We start from the raw sequence: 18,594 nt of genomic DNA, 5'->3' as shown, positions 1-18,594 counted from the left end.
CCAGACATCTCAGAGGCCGACCCGAGTCCCCAGCAAAGCTGAGACCCTCAACCCTCCTGAGTAGCGTGGAACCGTAACTCCTGGTCACCGTCCATTTCTGCAAGTGCATTGACTTCTCGATGTCTCTTGAAGTCGTGCTTGGGCTGACTTGTAGCCTCCACCTCAAGCACTGAATCCACCTAAGATTGTCAGCCTGATCATTCCGAGTGACCCATGGGCCGCCATTTTGTGTTTTGTATCGCGGTCCCTTCGCGATCCCTGGTCCGTTGACTGGTGGGTCCCTGAGGGGGTAACTTTGAATCTCTGGTTGCTCCCGACATGCCCCGACTCCCTACCAAGTGGTGAGTCCCACAGACCTTTCTGGTCTGCACCGAAGCATCTTTCTCATTTCTGCGTGGGTTGCTCTTGCCAAGGCTTGTTGTGTCCAATCCGGGCACCGACGCTACAGCACTCAACATCCTTCGTTGGACAGCTCGAATCCAGCTCCTGGTCATCCTCGACGCCTCCTGGTCCTCATGGTTGAAGAGTCAAACTTCACCTCTTTCACCTGAAATCACCTGACTTCGGTGGGCATCTGTCCATCGCTTTCCTGGTCAATGGCTAGTGACCCAGACTCTGTCCCCTCTGCTTTCAGGTTCTTCTCATCTTCGATCCAGGCTTGGATCTCTTAGTACACTTCGCATCTTTACGGCAGCAGCACTTCTTCGCCAGCTCCCATTGAAATCGACGACGCGACCCGACACCTATGCACCCGGCTTCCCTGGGAGTGGTAACACGAGTACTCCGGTGCTCCCGTGGGTGCCAACCCTAGAACTTCCGAAGTCCAAAAGGGTTTGGTCCTGACTCATTTCTAAGTGTTCTTAATCTTCAAAAATCCAACCGCGACTTTCCCCATAGAAGCTTACGGGAGCTCGCGGCTGTGTTCACACACTGCACACGGCCCCTGTGGGTCCCCTGTGTCACTACCTTGGGGTCCCAGCAATTCTACAGGCTCTTGGCCTTGTGTCTAGTTAAGTTGTGGTTCTTATACCACTTTTTTAGTATATGGTTTGGCTCGCCCCTAGGGCCTGACGTGTATTTGTGCTATTTTACTGTGATTATTGGAGTGTAACTTATGTGTTCTGACCTCTAGTCTCATAAAGAGACTAGGAATGTGTGTTTAGTCATAAATGCATATATTTTATATATATACCTGGTGTGGATATCTTTCATTTGGTGACTCAAGAGATTATAGACTGGTAAAACAAGCTGCTTTACATTCCTTCAAGACTTAGCCTGAAGCCTGCTCTCCATAGCTACCACTAGGATAGCTTTCAGTAAAGGTTGTCTTTAACCTATAACCAATAAGGGGTTGTTTGGACTGATACAAGGTGCCCACTACAACTAGTGGACAGCATATATCAGGCCAACTTCTCACACATGGGAGGTCTCTAGGGTACCTATGCCCTGTGTACATGGGTACCATATACTAGTGACTGACAAGGGTACCCCAGTATCCAATCTGGAGGGTACCTAAGTACATGACATAACATTTTAGGGAGAAAGCAGATGGACTGGGGTCCTGATTAGCAGGATCCCAGTCAGACTAGTCAAAAACAGTGTAGCATGAAGCAAAAAGTGGGGCTAACTATAAGAAGCAGATCCTACTTTCCTACAATAGTCATGTGTTCTCCAGTTTTTTTTACTTGGATTCATGCCTGTTGTATTTTGTTTGTATTTGTATTTTGTGGTCTGCTGTGTCAAGAAATAAAGCTAAAGCAAAATTCTTGAATCTTGGCTTGCCAACGAGTTGTCTTCTCACTTTGAAACAGAAAAATTAACTAGGAAGTTCCGTTCTTATGCTGCAGAAGGAAATTTCTTAACTTCTTTCCACTAAAGGCTTCTATGTGGTGGAACCCACATATCACTGTAAATGTCACACCTTTAATGTGGAAATATTGGATCAAGACAAGCATCATCAGATTTAATAAATTATGGACCAGGAACTGCATGCCATCTTGGGACTCATCAACCAGGAGTTTGGAATCCCTAGCAGTGAGGTATAAACATACTAATGTCTTGAGCCCTGTCCTTAATACAGCTTCCACGCTTTCATCATCTCCTGACTGAGGAACTGGGATTTGATTAAGACTCACATGCATTCTCAAATATAATTTTAACTATTTACTTTGCTCTCTCCTCCACTACTTCGTTTGGCAGTTTTAAAGAATTTAATGGCTATCAAGAGGATGTTTTAGAGCCCAGCCCTCGAATAATCGACATCCAAAGTTTTATCTGTAAATTGTACTGCACTCAAAATAAATTCAAATATAACCTTAACTAACCTAACCATGTTGGAAATGCAGTATTGATACCGGATCCGTCACTCGCCTGTTTCTGAAGTGCAACAAGATTATTGTTCTGACGTGAAACAAAGGGTGCTATAGGTGCTAGAATTAATTAAATACTGACAAATAAGTCCATCTTTAATAACTCTCTACAATCCGGTCTTGGCAAACCAATAATTTTCTGGATATAACGAGCCATACTAACTAGGAAGAATGTCATTTTGATAATTTGGAAGGCCAAAAAGAAGCCCAATATAAAGCACTGGACTGAGACATAGTCGGACTGGGCTTCAATGGAAAGAGCACATCTAGGAACAAAGGCCGGAAAGATAAGCATGACAATGTTCAAGGCGTACGTTTAGAATAGTATGGTGACTGAGTGGTACTCTCTGCACCCTATGCTATGTGCTTAGGGTGAAATATCTTACATGAACTGTTTTTCTTTAAGTCTTGCACAGTTGTTGTTATGTGTTGCATGCATTCTCCCCTTATATTAGATCCTCTGTTATGAACAGATAAATCTCTTTATCCTGTCCTGTATTCTAGAACTATTTTTTGAATGATTATTAATATAAAAGGTGAACAAGTCCGGTGGGGAACCCAAGGCATAAAAGTAGTTCCTGAGTGAGACTGCTGCAATGATGCTAAAACGCATGCCTTAAACTTGCCTACTATGGAGGGGTGAGAGAACATTTTAATGTGCTGGAGCTCCATTTACCTCACAACACAACTTCCCCCGGATAGATGCTGGTGAAAGGCAGTTGGAGTAGAAAGGTGTCAATCCTAGCCAGCAGTTTCTAAGACTGTGGAAAATCCAACTAAACCCATTAAAGATTGAGATTAATAAGCACATATATGTTTTGTCTCCAGATAATACCTGATTTGTTGTAGTCTGGTCCTCACCATTTCTAACCGCCTTCACTACGGCATTCGTTAATGAAGGTGATTTACTTAAAATGAGCTCATATGATTCTCATGACTCTAAATGTTCTACTAGTCTTGTCCCAGCCTCCCACATGAGTACTTGTTTCCCAAACATATCGATTTTGTGATACATTGCATCGGATACATGTTTTAAATCTTATTTTAAAAAAGTTTAGGAAGTCATAGTACACATAGCAGGCAACTCAGCAACTCCGACATACCAATTGAAGGAGTGAAAACTACTACCAATAAGGCCGAAGGCATATCACAGCTGTGCCATCCTCATTGACATACATTATCTCCTACACATCAGGACAAAGTAGGATCATTGAAGTTATGGCACAGAAACAGATCAAAAACCCACATGTTGCATACCAAGTGGTCTGCTGTAGCCACACCAAACTGTGGTAAGCCAAAGGGTGACCCTCGAATTCTCCCCCAGGGTATCACTAAATAGCTATAGATCTGCCTTCTGTTGAATTAATATGTAAAAATGATAATAAATTGAGTTGATGAAATCACTGGATCCTGAAAACCTGTAAATTTCTGTAATTCTTTTTAAATAAGTGGTTGCAGCAGCAGGTGTGAGGAAGACGCCCTTGCACTTGAGCTACCGCTCCTGCCTCACAAGGGTCGTTACTTCTTGTTGTAAGTTAGTGGCATTGTTGAAACCGTTGCTGCAAGCCAAGAGTGCTTTGCATGGGCACCGGCTGCCTTACAGAGGATTCAATATTACCGTATGCTTACTTACTGACTGCGGAACAATACCTTTCTGTTTCGGGTCACACTCTTGTTATTTACTTATATTATTTACTGTCCTCCCTAATCTTTCGATATCAATCACTTATAGATGACGTCGGGCTGCCTTCCAAACATGTTGGGCTCGGAATTCGTGCAGCGAAAGGATAAGGCTTTCTTACACATGCATACATGATCAGGTCTTCCTCTGTGTCTAGGTTTAACTCGGTGTCTGTTATCGCACTGCTGCATCACGTTTCCCTCTGGCATCACTGGGTTTCCAAACTAGTAATTTAAAGTAGAAGGGGTTCACAGGTTTGCTCTTTGAGGGGGTGAGTGACAGCATTGCAACAGCTCTTTAAATGAGCATGCACCAATAAACAATGTGTCTTAATCGAGGCATGGTCGCCGCACTGCAGCTGCAGGCAGAGTTGCTGTTTTAGGGTAAGTAAGGGCCACGCAGCAGAGCTCGGAGGGCGCCTCCTAGATTGTCGGTCTTAGGGGAATCGGTTTCTGGAGAAGCAGTCCTTCCCACCTCCGCTCTCAGCAAACCTGCTGATGGAGCAATGACTCGTATAAAAGAGACTTGCTCGGATGCAATCCTCTCGAATAACTCATAACATCATAATAATTGTGTATTGTAAATACTAATCTGCACTACAGTTCGTACATTTAAATCTAGGGGAAGCTTGCCTATGTGTTTTACTAACAAGTAACCCTGATACTAAAGATGGCTGCTCGACGCAGGATTCTTTATTGCGCATGCATCTACTTAGTATGACGTCCTATCCCTTGGAGGGAAATCATTGCAGCTGCGCAGTTGTTTCCAATATGGCCACTTGAAACCCACAAGATAATGCGCATGCTTTGCTGAAACTAAAACCATGCAAGTTTACTAAAATGCTAATGTGAAAGATTTTTATAAGTAAATGAGAGTAGAGTAGAGATAGGTGGTATACAGTGAAATCATTTATTTTTTATTTTAATATTATTTTTCTTTAACCTCTCTATTAGTTCGTATTTGGGCCTCCGAGTGGGACTGAAGCTTGTGCACCATGTGACTATTTCACATGCACAGTTATAACAACCCAGGAGCCGTGATGCAAAGCCTTGAATGCCATTCAAAAGAAAAAAGCAACATACCCTGGGAACCAGCATGATATCCTGTGAACAGAAAAGACTATACACAAAATTGTATACATTGTATTGATTAATTTGTGAATACGGGTGGAAAATAAAGCTTGGGAAAAGTAAATTGATGTGCCCAATCACAGTTAGGAGTTTCATAAAGTTGAAACAATTAGGGGTGGTGTTTAACATCAGAAAAGTATAATTGAGGTAGTTTAGTTAGTTAGATTTCAAGAGTCGAGCTCGAGATGCTGAAAGACCGAGATGTTGTCTGAGAATTGAGCAGATCCTAAAGCAGAACCGAACTTCAGAACTTAGAGCCAAAGCTAAATTAGAAGAACATTGCGGAAGAATCGATGAGGGAATTAGGTAAAGAGCTAGAAGAAGATCGCAGAAGAATCGAGGAGGAAGAGAGTATCCGAGAGGGGTGCGACACAGGCGTCTGATCTAGAAGAGGTCACCTATCCTGTCCTGAACTTTTTGTCTCCTGACCAGTCCCAGGGGACCCATTCCAGCTCCTATGCTAAGGGGATGGTTTCCACGCCATCCTAGGTATCTATAATTCTGTGTAGTACGTCAGTATACTGCTCTCTCTGTTTCTCCCTTTTTGGGTACTGTCATCTTTATAACTTTGTCTAAAGTTTTCTGACTTAATTTGATTTTCCTCCTCGGAGAAAACGGTGTTCGAGTTGCACTTTGTATTCTTTGGTTCACATGAAATTTACTAGATAAGCATTTAAAACTCTCCTGAGTCTGTGGTCATTTAAAATATTTTCTTTTAATGAAGTTTCACCTGCAAGGCTGACAACTAGGTCCATTGACCAGAGGAAAATATATACGGACAGAAGGGTTGGTAAGAATTAGTAAGGTAAATTCATCTTGCAGGTATTATCACAATAAATTGACTCCAGCGGTACTTACTAGCTTATGTATGAATGTTTATGGGCCCAGGTGAGTATGTGGATTGTGAGTATCTTTAGCTGGTAACTCGCTGGATCAGTTTTTCTGGTAGCAAAGCTATGGTTAGTTTTAGCTAGTTGGGTGTAAAAATTGAGATTTGAATTATTAATTATGTATTAACAAACCTGTGTGTATCTTGTTCTATGTTGTCTGAAAATTCCCGGGAATATTGAATAGTGGTAAATGGAAACCTCATTACAGTGAGGTTACTTGTTTGCTAAAGGTAGTGCTGAAAAGCTATGCAGGGCTGACAGTGCTGAATTAGGGATTAATTTGTATAAAAGTGAGTGACTGATAGCAAAGTGTTCGCTGGTGAAACTTTGGTCTTATATCACCTAGAAAGGGTAATACCAAAGGAGTAGCAGGTTCATCGGTGCTTGAGTGAAGAGTAAGCGGAAAAGTTTTACTCGCAGCAAATGTAAATCGATTTTCGGATCTTAGTAGGAGCAAGCAGAGTAGCGAATGTTTCTATGTTGTCATTTAATGAATCTGGTATGTAAATTGTAAGAGAAGAAGTCATTTGTGTTACATTGTAAAGGAGGGGTCAGTTGCGAGTGCTGCACTGACGTCACAGAGGGCCGCGCTGGGATTGGTTGGAACAGCAGGTGTGTGACTGACGCGAAATTTGTAAAGGAGTGGTCAGGAGTAAGTAGTGATACTGACGTCACAGAAAGCCGCGCTAGTATTGGCTAGACGCATAGCGTGAAATGGAATTTGATTGGTTGGAAAATTAGAAGCCGAGCTGGTATTGGTCAATTATTAAAGTAAAAGCGAATGTTTGATTGGCGAGAAAAATAGAAGCCATAATAAAAATAGATAGTGGGCTTCCCATGTGGAGACACAATCTAACTTTAATAGGGAATTGCCCAGACAGAAGGTATTTAGGATTTGTCAGAGATCAATATTTAAAAGGATCGACAACAAAAATTTACAGAGAAAAGAGAAAAATGACATTTATGCAGAAAATTCAAAACTATTATTTTTTTTCTGAGAATCCAACAACTTTATTGAAACAAAAGTGCAGAAATGGCACAAATTAATATTTAAAATGATTACACAGTTTATGGTAAAGCCAGATTAACCTTCTCTTAAACGCAAGACCAAATGGAGAGTGGACTCTTTCTGGATGTTGTAGTCGGATAAGGTGCGCCCGTCTAACAGCTGCTTGCCTGCAAAGATCAACCTTTGCTGATCTGGAGGGATACCTTATTTGTCTTGTATTTTGGCTTTGATATTCTCAATCGTATCACTGGGCTCCACTTCTAGTGTGATGGTCTTGCCGGTCAAAGTCTCGGTAAAGATCTGCATACCACCTCTGAGACGAAGGACCAAATGCAGTGTGGACTCCTTCTGGATGTTATAGTCCGATAAGGTGCACCCGTCTTCCAGCTGCTTGCCAGCAAAGATCAACCTCTGCTGATCTGGAGGGATACCTTCTTTGTCTTGGATTTTGGCTTTGACATTCTCAGTCGTATCACTGATCAAAAATTATTTTAAAAAGGACAAAACTATTAAGACGAGAGGGATTTATTATCCCTCCCCCGAAAACACCTGCATCACACATGATGATGGAAAGAGGCTATCATACTTGTGTATGGTTAGAAAATTGGATAGAATACACGAAAAGTGATGGAGTGCTAGCTTTCCCAGAACATGGTACGTTTAATGGAAGAATTCTACATAATCTGAGATTAAGAATGAATGAATTGGAGCCTAGGCCAAGATTAACACAATACGAAGCTCTAGAAGAGTGGGAGATTGAAGCATTTGAGCGTGATAGATCCAGAAGTAGCAGAAACTTTAGAGGGTTTTATCCTAAACTACCGCGCAAATCACGAGATAATCAGATGAAACAGTGGAGACAAGCAATGGTGACAGAAGGATTATATCCTGTACTAATGGCTGAGGAAAAGTCAGGAGGCAAGTGCACAGAGAAAACCAAACATTTAATGATGACAGGTAGTGGAGAATTAAAAGATGATTTTATGGAGGATATTCTAATAAAAAACCCTCCACCATACCAAGATTGATCCAGTAGAACTACTCCTAGTGCCCCGGTTCTGGGAACACCATTTGTTCCACAAGTTATACATGACCCAATGAATGGAAGGGTACTTCAGGAAAAGGAAAGAGAGGCAATAAATAAGAATAGAGAAGAATTAATACAGAACATAACCCAATTGTGTACCCATCCTGAAGCTCTGATTATACAGGTGACTATAGGTCCAGTAGTTCCATTATATGGAGATAAAACAATCGGTCACAAACCACCAGTCATGTCTACACCTACAATTGAACCAAGAAAAGATAATATAATAATTGATGATCAAGGCAGTGAATGTGAGTTGGTGATATCATTCATGGATTTACCAATAAGAGGACAGATAAATGAAACCCCGAGAAGAGTTACACCTAGTAGTTCAAAGGAAGTACAAATAGAGACTTCAACAGGAGTCAAGAGTGCCACAATAGTATCACCAGAAAAAATGGAAAGGTGGGCACAGGGAACAGACAAGCCAAAACAGCCACTGAAAATTTTAGATATTTACAAATTAAAAGTGGAATTGGAAGAAATGATAGCTGGAAATGTGGGACTAGACAGGCTAAATACTTACAGTGAAGAAAAGTTATTGTTCATTTGTAGAGGTATCACTAGAAATACAAAGGTATTCCATGAGAAATTGACAGATCTAGCCTCCGAAATGGGAATCGAAATAGGGAAATCCAAGGTATTGCAGAAACCTTACAAAGCAGAATTCAGTGATAAGGACTTAGAAAATATCAATGTGTCCGGAAGAAACTTACAAGTTAAAGAATTAATGACTATTTTACAAAAATGGGGTCATCTAGACAAATGGAAAGCTAGGTAGATGAGTAAAAAGGAAGAAACATGTGCTAATCGAACAACTTCTGAATTTTTGTTGAAAGAGATGGGGAAGGTAGAAAGATTATGACCTATGAGAGAGGTACCAGGAGGAGGATATGTACATGTTCCGTGGACCAGACAGGATATTTTATCATTTAATGATTTCCCGAAGTTAAGAGAAAAGCCAGTTGGATGGTATAGGCAAATTGAAAGATTTGTGAAGATTTCTAAAGTATTGTTAAAAGATTTGTATGGCTTATTTGACATAGTGGTACCTGCTGATTTGTGGACAGAAAGTAAAATTACTGTTGATTGACCTTGTGATGAATACCCGAGAGATGCGAAAACAGGAGCCCCTTCAGAAGAGGCAATCAGCAGGTGATCACTTTCTTGAAGGGAAAAATTCCTCCGAAAGAAACAGAGTGGGTAAAGATAGACAGAACGACCCAGGATAGAAATGAGTCGGTACATACTTATTATGAACGACTGCTGCAAGTATTTAAGCAGTATAACAGATTTGAGAATATCAGAGATAAAGATATTGGACATTTTGTGTATCGATTTGTGACAGGATTAAACCCAGAAATTGGAGACATGATTCGTCAACACATGTTGTGTTGGCAAGCAAGGCCGATAGACTATATACTTGAATATGCAAAGTAATGTGGAGACGAAATTGACAATAGACGAAAAATGTTAGAAGGGAAGGTGATGTGGGCCCAAGTAAAACTAACAGAACAGCAGGAAATCCAACAAAATAGTCAGACAGGAAATCAAGGGAAGGGGCACGGCCAAAGTGAGAGTAATGGGGGAAAACTAAAGGCAAGAATGAGTATAGAGGAGGCAAAGAAAAAGTTTCCCTACCATGGGTGCGGAAAATTGGGCCATTGGAAAAACGAGTGTAAAAATATTCAGAATAATAATGTCCCAAAACAAAATTTAAATCCACAGACGCAGAATAAGGTGATAATGAGCCAACCGCAGCAGGTTGTAAATCTACAGAGTCAGTTGCCACCTGCCCCTATGCCAAATTTTGTGAACCAGGCCAAGTACAGTGCGGACACCAGATTTCAAGGAGGAAGTGGTAATAAAAATTCTGTAACATCACAATTTCTTTTACAGGATACTTATTTCAATGACGGCGACCAATGACGGTGCCTGAGGGGGGAGGAAAAGGAGTGCGTACTTGGCGCATCCTTACCGATAGATCAGTCAGGTCCATATATTGATGGTAAAGTAGAAGGGAAAGATATTACCTTTTTGTTGGACACTGGTGCTACCCGTTCTACTGTGAGAACAGCAGACATTCCAAACTTGCCCCTCTCAGGAAAGGCAATCCAAGTAGTGGGCGTTTCAAACAAACAGATTAGAGCTCCTATTACAGAACCAATGGAGGTATGCCTTGGCAATTTCAGGGAAATGCACAAATTTGTGGTGTGTGACTCCAATCAGCTGCCAACTTATGCTACTCTCAAGATTGGAAACATGGGAAGAAGTAAGACAACTACAAGAGGAGGCAGAATTGAAAGAAAAGGAAGAATGGGTGAAAGTAGGATGCGAAAATAGGTCACAAGATGATGTGTGGGTTTACCTAGATGGAAGGCCAGTAATGCCAGACTGTATGCTTTCACAATTTGCTAGGATGTATCACAGAGACACCCACATAGGCAGGGATGCTATGATCAGACTCTTTAGACAGGATTGGTTTAACCCAAAGTTTAGGAGTGTAGCAGAGTCTATGCCAGAGATGCTTAATTTGTAAACAAATGAATCCAGGTAAAAAAACAGTGGTCAGTACAGCAAAAATTGGAAAAGCAGAAGGTCCATTTATAAGGCTACAATTAGATTTCATTCAGCTACCACCTTGCAGAGGTTTCTAGTACATACTTGTCATAGTTTGTTTATTTTCACGGTGGGTAGAAGCATACCCTACTAGAAGAAATGACAGTATAACAATTGCCAAACTATTGTTGAGAGAACTGATTCCATGGTTCGGTTTTCCAGTGACTTTGGAATCAGATAGAGGGTCTCATTTTAATAATGAAATAATTTGACTAATCTGTGAAGCATTTAACATTGAAGAAAAACTGCACTGTGCATACCACCCAGAGGCTTCTGGAGTGGTAGAACAAATGAATGGCACTATAAAAACGAGACTGGCAAAGGTATGTGCCTCCACCCCACTGGAGTGGCCTGATGCTTTACCTCTTGTTCTGATGGGGCTCAGAAGCATTCCTGAGGAATGTATAGTTGAGTCCCCATGAAATACTCATGGGAAGAGCAATGAGGCAGGCATGTATACCAGGACACAAACTGTTGAATATATCTGATGACTTGGTATTGGACTATTGCAAAGAACTGGCTGACCTAGTGCGTTCTATCACTCACCAGGTTGGAGAAGGCGCAGTTGCCAAGCAGCCGAATCAAGCACATGACCTGAATCCTGGTGACTGGGTGGTGGTGAAGAATCCCACTCGAGAGTCGTGCCTAGCACCCAGGTGGGAAAAACCACATCAGGTTATACCAGTTAGAACAACAGCAGTGAAATGTGCAGGCTTGCCAAATTGGATACATGCAAGCCATACTAAGAGTGTACCAGCACCTGGTGAGGAAGGACCTCAACTGACACAAACAGTTGAGGCCGCAGAAGGTTGTGCAGTTGAAGGATCTAGAATATCAGATCCTGAAGTAGTTGATCGAGAACAACCAAGCACAAGCAGGATGACTGGATACCAGTGGTTGACATACCTGAAGTAATTGTGAGAAGAAGAAGCCAAACCAGGTTAGAAAGACAGGAGAATAGTGAGGACAAGATAGGTATAGAAGAACGAGCTCAGGAAGGTAAAAATACAATTGTTGGAGATCCTGAGCAGGATCAGACAAGGAAAGAACAATCTACTCAGACAGAGGTGGATGAAACCATTCATGAGTCTGAGGAGGGACAGATAGGTCTAGAAGAACATGTTCAGGCTGCAGAAAACCAAAGTGCAGTAAGACCTGAGCAGGACCAGACGGGAAAAGAAGAACAAGTTTAGGTAGAAGAAGAAGAGAAAAACAAAATAAAACCTGAACAGGGTCACTCCAGGGAGGGAGGACACACCCAGGCAGAAAATGGCATTGCAAAAATAAGCCCTGGACAGGGTCAGACAGAGAGGGTTTCTGAAAACGAAAACAATCAGATTGTGCCACAACCTAATGAAAATAAAAGAGCACTCAAAGACAATGACAGTGTAGGACAAGCAAAAAGGGTCAGAAGAGGTGATAACTGGCCAGGTGGTGTGAAAAGGTTAAAGTATCATTTCAAAACAATTAATCAAGAACCTGACCAGGTAAATAAAATTTCTAGTCAGTCTGGGACATCTGCTGATAAGACCAAACGATGAAGTCAAAGATTAAAAGTATTGAACAAGAAGTTCAAGGGTCCTGAATGGAACTATGTAATTCTTGAAGAATTTGAGAATTTAGATTTAAATGAAGAAAGTGATGAAGAAATAAATGCAGAACAGATTGCCGAAGAAGTGAGACCAACCTGAAAATTCCCTAAGAAATTTAAATTTCAAATTAATCCGAAATAAAAGAGAAATCTTCTTAGCCCAAGATGGCTGATGATAGGGCTGCTGGAAAACCGAAGTGAAATTGTACACAAAGATGTTGTAGAATATGCATATGTAGTATATTTTTAGTACTTTTAATTTGGTTAGTACTAACAATAGCCATTCCTTATCTGATGGTTACACAAGAAAAGAATAACACAAGCATGCATGAAAGGGTAGCTAACATTAAAGGAGATAGAGTAGTATTAGAAGCACCAAATGAGTCTAAGACTTAAGGAGATAGAGTAGATTTAGGAGCAGCAGAGGAGCTAGATGTACACCACACTGTGACAAATAATGACACCGCTTTAAATGTATTTACAAATTTATTAATGCAATATGTAGACACCATGTAAATTAGTGATTATGTGTGTATGAAATTACCAGCATTAGTAGCAGAAGGTGTAACATATCACCATATTCCCTTAACCTATGGTATTTCTTGTAGTATTTTAGCAAGTTTGTTTTATAGAACAGGAAAGTTACAGTATTATTATTCTAATATAGATGTGATTTTTTTTTCTGAGGTTCCTATGTGAAAGAACATGAACCCAGTTCATAGTACTAAGGATGCACAGTTTGTGGGAGAATATTTTCTAACTATGAAAACAATAGATATAGCTGAAGCACACAAGCAAAATTTAACATGTGAATTACGCGAAGGAGAAAAGATATTCTTGGATTTAGTTGAGCAAAGGAGACAGGACTTCCAAAGAAGGGCTTCTGAACCGAAACCTCAGATACCTCAGTGGGCTGAGAAGGAAAATATTTATACAAATGGGAAGACTCATGCTGCTATGTCCCTGGACTTTGAAAAGAAAGGGAAAATCTGTCTCCATAGACTAAAGACTGACTATACCAATGCATTTATTGGTTCCAGTGAATGTGAACATAATTTTTTAGTAATTGGGAGATGGGGACTAAAAGGTGGAACAGAACCAGTTTTTCCTGGAATTTATTACGTGTGTGGCGACAAAGCATATTTCAGGCTTGCCTGATCATTGGTATGGGAGTTGCTATTTTGGAATAGTATTCCCAAAGGTGTACCATGTGAAAAGAATCACTTGAAGCAATGAAGATGCAAAGGAACTAACCCGTAAGACGAGAGCTAGTTTTTCAGAAATTGTAGGTGTTATATTCAGTGCATTGATACCTTCAGTGGGAGTAATTCTAAACTCACCTAGAATTTGTCAATTATCTACAGTGGTTGACCGTCTATCAACTGATAGTGCTGGAGGGTTCTTAATGATTAATACAGAAATGGTTGCAATTAGATCTATGGTTTTGCAAAATTGACTTGCTCTTGATATATTATTGGCAAAAGAGTGCGGAGTTTGTAAATTGCTGAAAGCGCAACATTGTTGCACTTACATTCCTGATAAAAGTATTGAAATTGGAAAATATATTAAAAATATTACGAAATTGGAGGAAGACTTGAAACCACTGGAAGTGGACAGTGTATGGAAGAAGTTAACCCATAGTATTAATACCATAGAGGGCTGGTTTTCTAACATAGGTAATAGTTATTATAGGTCAAATAATACTGGCAATATTAGGAATAACACTATTAGTTTTAGCAATAATGATATGGTTCAAATGTTGCAAGAAAAGAAAGATATACAGTGAACGAAAAGGGAAAGAAGAGAAAATACAATAAGATACATTTAGAGGAAATAAAAGGAGATCTATATAAAAAGATGAAGTATTTAGAGTTCAATAATGAAAAAGAAAGAATTGAAAAGATCGAAGAAGGAATTGAGATGTGTTAAAGTTGGCATCTGATTCGGTGGTGGGAAATTAGTGATGGCAATAAATGCCGTCAGAGAGTGGGTTGATGGAGCAAGGACTCGTATAAAAGAGGCTTGGTTGGATGCAATCCTCTCAAATAACTCATAACACCGTAATAATTGTGTTTTGTAAATACTAATCTGCACTACAGTTTATACATTTAAATCTAGGGCAAGCTTGCCTATGTGTTTTACTAACCAGTAACCCGAGTGACACTAAAGATGGCTGCTAGACGCGGGATTCTTTATTGCACATGCGTCTACTGCATCTACGTAGTATGACGTCCTATCACTTGGAGGGAAATCTTTGCAGCTGCGCAGTTGTTTCCAATATGGTCGCTTGAAACCCACATGATAATGCGCATGCTTTGCTGAAACTAAAACCATACAAGTTTACTAAAATGCTAATGCGAAAGGTTTTAATAAGTAAATGGGAGTAGAGTAGAGATAGGTGGTATACAGTGAAATCATTTATTTTTTATTTAAATATTCTTTTTCTTTAACCTCTCTATTAGTTTGTATTTGGGCCTCCAGTGGGACTGAAGCGTGTGCACCATGTGACTATTTCACATGCGCTGCTAGAACAACCCTGGAGCCGCGATGCAAAGCCTTGAATGCCATCCAAAAGAAAACAGCATATCCTGTGAACGGAAAGGACTTTACACAAAATTGCATACATTGTATTGATTAACTTGTGAATATGGGTGGGAAATAAAGCTTGGGAAAAGTAAATTGATGGGTGGGAACATCGAACAATAAGCTTTAGAAAAATAATAAAACTTAGCATGGTGTGATGATCATCCCCCCTTGCTTGCCCAATCAGGATTAGGAGTTTCATAAAGTTGAAACAATTAGGGGTGGTGTTTAACATTAGAAAAGTATAATTGAGGTAGTTTACTTAGTTATATGTCAAGAGACGAGCTCGAGATGCAGAGATGCTGAGAGACCGAGATGCTGTCTGAGTATTGAGCAGATCCTAAAGCAGAACCGAACTTCAGAACTTAGAGCCAAAGCTAAATTAGAAGAACATTGCGGAAAAATCGAGGAGGGATTTAGGTAAAAAGCTAGAAGATAATCGCGGAAGAATCGAGGAGAAAGAGAGTATCAGAGAGGGGTGCGACGCAGGTATCGGATCTAGAAGAGGTCACCTATCCTGTCCTGAATCCTGTCCTGAACTTTTTGTCTCCTGACCTGTCCCAGGGGACCCTTTCCAGCTCCTAGGCCAAGGGGTTGGTTTACACACCATCCTAGGTAACTATAATTCTGTGTAGTATGTCATTGTACTGCTCTCTCTGTTTCTCCCTTTTCAGATACTGTCATCATTATAACTTAGTCTAAAGTTTTCTGACTTAATTTGATTTTCCTCCTTGGAGAAAACGGTGTTCGAGTCGTACTTTGTATTCTTTGGTTCACATGAAATTTACTAGAGAAACATTTAAAACTCTCCCGAGTCTGCGGTCATTAAAAGTATTTTCTTTTAATGACGTTTCACCTACAATGCTAACAACTAGGTCCATTGACCAGAAGAAAATATATACGGACATAAGGGTTGGTAAGGTAAATTCATCTCGCAGGTATTATCACAATAAATTGGCCCCAGCGGTACTTACTAGCTTATGTATGAATGTTTATGGGCCAAGGTGAGTATGTGGATTGTGAGTATCTTTAGCTGGTAACCCGCTGGATCACTACATGGCCCTGATATTGTCCTCTGTTTCATCATGGGTGCTCGGAATGTGAAAGATCCCGCCAGGGCTTCAAGTGGGCCAGGTCTCACCGGGTCTGAGCACCGGCAGTTTTTTAAAGGGGGGCTCAAAACCAGTCATCGATTGGGCTCTGTTTTCTGCCCTGGCACAGGCAGTCCTTTTTTTCTTGGACTGCAGTGCCAGCAGGCACATGATGTGCACTTGCTCATACTGCTCACTTCTCGCTAGTGGAGAAGTTATGGCATCATGCCAGGTGAGCGTTGTAGGGAAAGGGAAACCCTTTAAAAGAGATGCATTTTCTCTCTTGATTTCTCTTTTTTTTTTTTTTTTTTTAACTCAGGAGCAGCAACAGTGTTGTGGTGTCACTTGGACTTTAAGTAGAAGCTTTTTCAATATTATATCACTGGATCCTGAAAAGCTGTACATTTCTGTAAACATTTGTAAAATAAGTGGTTGCAGCAGCAGGTGTGAGGAAGACGGAGAGTTTTTTCTTCAGGGGTGGGAGGTTTTATATAGCCGAACTAGGCCCGAAGGTATCAGAGCGCTTTACACAATCAACAGTTGCATTACAGGTGGACACATTCATTTTGTTACACACGGGGAGATTAAGTGATTTGCCCAGAATCACAAGATGATGAGCGTCCCTGCTGAGACTCGAACCAAGTTCGCCAGCTGCGAAGTCGACCGCTATAGGAGCGAAAAAGGTCATGCATGAAAAGAAAACATAGCCAACAGAGAAAACAAGAGCAGGTCAACAACAAACCGAATCCCCAAGTTTTAATGGAAATCTTCCAAGGAATTAATAACTTTGACGTTCTTTGCTGGAGGAAAACGGGAGAAAACAATGATATGAAGATCTCCAAAAAGGTGGCTGTCCATAATTCTACATAAACTGCCTATGCCCATTCCGACCCCCCCTCACCCCAGCTGTGAGACCAACTCATGGGCCCTCCTGCTGTTATTTCTTACCCATCAATTTTGTACACCAAGACCTTTTGTGGTGTTAGAATGGCTGCAGTTTATTCACATGATAAGTTGGTACACATTTGTTGTGATGGCATTTTTTATCAACCTGTTCATTTCTGGCTCATCTTGGACTACAACATAAGGCATTTTCGTAACAGGTTATACAGTGTACATCATATAAGTTGGTGCATATTAGTAACTATAACTTCCAACTGTCGTGATAGCTCTACTTCTGAGACTTACGTGGTACAGCGGGTCATGGCTTCAATTTGCAAACGAAAAGCTGGTGTCCGTGGTCCCATATATATATAAAATATATGTATTTATTTTAAAAACACTCTCTACTAACCTCCTTATGAGATTAGAGAGCACCAAATTTGTCCCCAGTCCAGACATCAAAGCACTCTGAGTGCACCCACCAAGCCCCAATACACTAAAGCCTGTCTGGGAGGTGGTCACACCTCCCTGTGACAGGAAATCTATTGTCCAGCCGTCCCCTGCCAGAGTTTCGTCCAGCAGCAGGAGGGCAGACTCATGTCTGTGGCTGGCAGCATCCATTTTGCCAGGGCTTGCAAAGCTGGTACCGGGTGTACCGGTGCTGTCATTTCTCCCTCTAGTAGGGTGGAATCATACCTCCCACACCAGTTACTGGTGTGGAGGTATGATTCCAAGGTGTTTGACACCAAATACGACATGTTTCCATGCAGCCGTTTTAAAGTTAGCATTCACCGCGAGTGTTAGAACTGGGGGTCTCTAGTTGGCAGAGGTAGATACCTTTGACTAAATAGGGACCCTTGCTTCTAAGTCAGGGAAAGTGGATTACACTACTGGATAACCCCTGCTCACCCCCTTGGTAGCTTGGCACGAGCAGACAGGCTTATCTTAGAGGCAGTGTGTTAAGCATTTGTGAACACATACAGTAATACAGTGAAAACACTACAGATGGACACCACACAGGTTTTATAAAAATAAGTATTCTTTATATAGATGCTTGCGCAGAGTAAGGGATGCGTCTTGATCCTTACCGGAGAGGAGGTGATGCGTAAAATCTCGTGCTGCAGCCCAGTTGCGATGCGGCACAAGATTCTACGCATCACCTCCTCTGCGGTAAGGATCAAGACACATCCTCTACTCTGCACAAGCATTTAGGCGTGACGCATCATCTCCCCCGAAGCAAGGAACCGGCGCATCTCCAACGCTGCGAGCCTTTTGTTTGTTTTGCGTTACGCATCCAGGTACTTTTGTTAGAACAGTGTCGCATTTGCCAACAACTTGAACTAAGCTAATTCTACCATCTTTAAGTCAATTTTGAGTACAGTATTGTGGATTTTTGTCGTTTGTGGTCTTGTGTTAAGTCTATATAAAGAATACCTATTTTTATAAAAACCTGTGTGGTGTCCATCTGTAGTGTTTTCACTGTATTACTGTATGTTTTCACAAATGCTTAACATATTGCCTCTGAGATAAGCCTGTTTGCTCATGCCAAGCTACCAAGGGGGTGAGCAGGGGTTATCCAGTAGTGTAATCCCCTTTCCCTGACTTAGAAGCAAGGGTCCCTATTTGGTCAAAGGTACCTACCTCTGCCAACCAGAGACCCCC

General features: G+C 41.1%; 1 protein-coding gene and 1 pseudogene across 3 annotated transcripts in view; one reads left to right on the top strand and one right to left on the bottom strand.

Annotated features, from left to right (window-relative positions):
* Positions 1–18,594, top strand: part of LOC146856679 (receptor-interacting serine/threonine-protein kinase 3-like) — a 1,419,725-nt gene that overhangs the window by 279,066 nt on the left and 1,122,065 nt on the right. The window lies entirely within an intron of this gene.
* Positions 7,145–7,551, bottom strand: LOC146856684 (ubiquitin-like; annotated as a pseudogene).

The sequence above is a fragment of the Triturus cristatus genome, chromosome 3_2 (genome assembly GCF_964204655.1).
Source record: "Triturus cristatus chromosome 3_2, aTriCri1.1, whole genome shotgun sequence".
Lineage (NCBI taxonomy): Eukaryota > Metazoa > Chordata > Amphibia > Caudata > Salamandridae > Triturus > Triturus cristatus.
The sequence above is the reverse complement of the archived record's forward strand: the minus strand, read 5'-3'. Positions and strand labels throughout refer to the sequence as shown.